Source organism: Homarus americanus, unplaced genomic scaffold (genome assembly GCF_018991925.1).
Source record: "Homarus americanus isolate GMGI-L3 unplaced genomic scaffold, GMGI_Hamer_2.0 scaffold52512, whole genome shotgun sequence".
Classification (NCBI taxonomy): Eukaryota; Metazoa; Arthropoda; class Malacostraca; order Decapoda; family Nephropidae; genus Homarus; species Homarus americanus.
In genome coordinates this window covers 7,849,628-7,852,496 of record NW_024735442.1, presented here as the reverse complement: position 1 = coordinate 7,852,496, position 2,869 = coordinate 7,849,628, and positions in this window count along the sequence as shown.

The window sequence follows — 2,869 nt, the reverse complement described above, 5'->3', positions numbered from 1 at the left end:
GGAGGAATTTAGTGATATTTTGATGGGGGCAGCCCATGGGAAAGGCAATCGGGGTTCAGCTTGAGATCCCAGTAGCGAAATATAGGCCAGTTAGGATGCCATACAGGAGTATCCCTCCGAACCAGGTACCAGAGGTTAAGCAGCACATTAACCAGTTGTTAAAGCAGGGAGTAATCCAGGATAGTTAGAGTCCCAACTCAGCCGCCATTGTAGTAGTGTGTAAAAGGGATGGGACACTGAGGTCATGTATTGATTACCGTAGCCTTAATAAGATTTCGGTACGTGATACATTTCTTCTGGGGTGCTGGTGGTAGAGTGGTACCGCTCTTGCCTTCGCAAAGCGAGATGTCACGGGTTCGATCCCGGCCCGGTGGAAGTTGTTTGGACATACTTCCTAGCCCCCATTAGTCCCTGTTCACCTAGCAGTAAAGTAGGTACCTGGTGTAAATCGAAAGTTGCGAATTCGTATTCAGGGACAAGTTGTTGGAGCTTCCAATAACTTGATGACATAAAACCATTGACTCTTCAGGCTTCTATGCCCTTGACTCTTCAGGCTTCTACGCCCTTAACTCATGAGACATAAAGGCAAGCATGAACTTAGCATGCTTCCCTGTTGGGCACTGTAAACGCTTCTGCGCTTCACCTTACACAAGGATGTAGGGGAGTGCCCAATAAATAATAAAAAAAAAAAATTAGTCTCTGACAGGGGCCTGGTTCTTCTCCACTTTCGATCTAGCAGCTGGGTATCATCAAATAGAGGTTCACCCTAAAGAACGTCCAAAGACCGTCTTCGAAACAAGCTGTAGACATTTTGAGTACAGGAGATTGCCAATGAGGCTGTCAAATAGTCCAGGGACCTTTCAGAGATATATGGAGCGGATCCGACAGGATGATATTCTCATCGTACACGTGTACCTCGACGACGTGATGAGGTTTTCGAGTACTATAGTATTCTAGGCTTTTATCATAGATTCTTGATTGGGCAATGGAACTAGAATATGTAAGAGTTTATTGGATTTTCTGTAGCGAAACCCAATACGTTCCTTTTCTTAATTTATTATAAAAAGTTTTTATTTACACTTTTAAAAAGGATATCACCATAACTATCTCAAATGAGCTATGGATGTTAGAAACGTAGATGGCAAGCTTGTCAATGAAGATTGGTTATCAAACGTCTGTTTCTCGTGGGGTTCGAGTGAAGACTAAGAGATCACTGGGGGCAAATAGCCGGCTTCTTATAGCTGACCTAAGGTCTAATAGAGACGCGCCCTCCGGTGGAAAGTTACCGATCACGTGTTCAATGAATGGACTACATGATCACTGCATGACATCTGAGCGATTGCCTCATATGAGATTGTGTTAAACAGATCTCTTGTGTGCGGTAGCTTGCAGGGTGAAATTTGACACAACTAACATAGGTATTTGTTCCATGTATATCCCTCACAGACCCTTATATGTGGAGGAGCTTGATTCCCTAGTGAGGCAATTGCCCTGCAAAAGCATCATTATGTGGGATTATAAATGGTCACCACCACACCTGGGAAGATGAAAGTAGAGATAGAAGAGGGAATTAAATAGCGAACTATTTCATAAATTCCAGCCTATCACTCGACTAGACGATAGATACGGCACCCTATCGGCTATAGATTTATCTTTAGCCGATGGGAGTTTATGCCCTGTCACAAGATGGGAAGTTTACGATGACTCCCTTGGGTAGCAACCATTTCCCGATTTATATTTCTTATGAAATCGGCTTGACGGACGCCGTTCCGATGGGTCGATATAATTTGAAGAAGGTAGATTGGAGGTCACTCACGAGTGAAGCCGTAGTGAACCGTCCCGACGCACACATAAATACTAAAAGCAAACAAATTTAAGATACAATCATCAATGCGGAAAAAAAATTATTCCGAAGATTTCTACAACTCATGGCAAACCTGGAGTTCCACCGAGGAATGCAGATTGCCAACAAGCGATATGAGAACGCAATGGAAGGTTCAGAATATTCAACCGAGAGCCCAACCAGAATAATCACATAGAGTTTAAGAAGGAGAGGGCTCGAGCACAAAGAATCATTAAGGAAAGCAAACGCAGGTCCTGGCAAGAAATCTTCTCCACTGTGGTCGGTTATTAACCGTGTCAGGGGACGGAGGAGTGGTGCTCCTATCCCTCAGTTTGGGGGTGAGGGGATGGATTCTGGATAATCCCCTGGACATTGCCATCTATCTAGCCCACCAATTTGGGCGAGTTAGTAGCTCCACGAAATATAATCCTCAGTTCGCTCTTGAGAAGGAGAGGGCTGAGAGGATGCCCATTGCCCCTGTCCTTTAACGGTGAGAGGAGCAGGACTATAAAAGTGAGTTTTCCGATGACGAACTCGATCGTGTTTTGAAATTATGCACTGAAACCAGGCCTGGACCGGGTGGGATTACATACGAAATGCTAACAGCACCACAGCAGGACAGAACCTGCTCAGGATGCTGGGGGCTACAATGACATATAGACGTCGAGGTCGTTCCCAGTCTCTTGGAAATATGCGCATGTCGTACCTATTCCAAAAAAAAAGGAGTGGGGCCTTATGAACCCAAGTTCGTTCCAACCAATAGCGCTCACGAATTGTCTATGTAAAGTCATAGAGAGAATGATAAAATGTAAGCTAATATCCTACTTAGAAAACAACAACTTACTAAACGATCAACAATGTGGCTTCCGCCATAACAATAGTACACTAGATCATCTACTCAGGTTGGAATTAGATATTCAGAAGGCTCTTAAAGCTAAAAAAAATAAAATAATTACGGTATTCCTAAATATAGAAAAAGCCTATGATATGACTTGGCGAACCGGGATTCTCATGAAACTTTTCGCT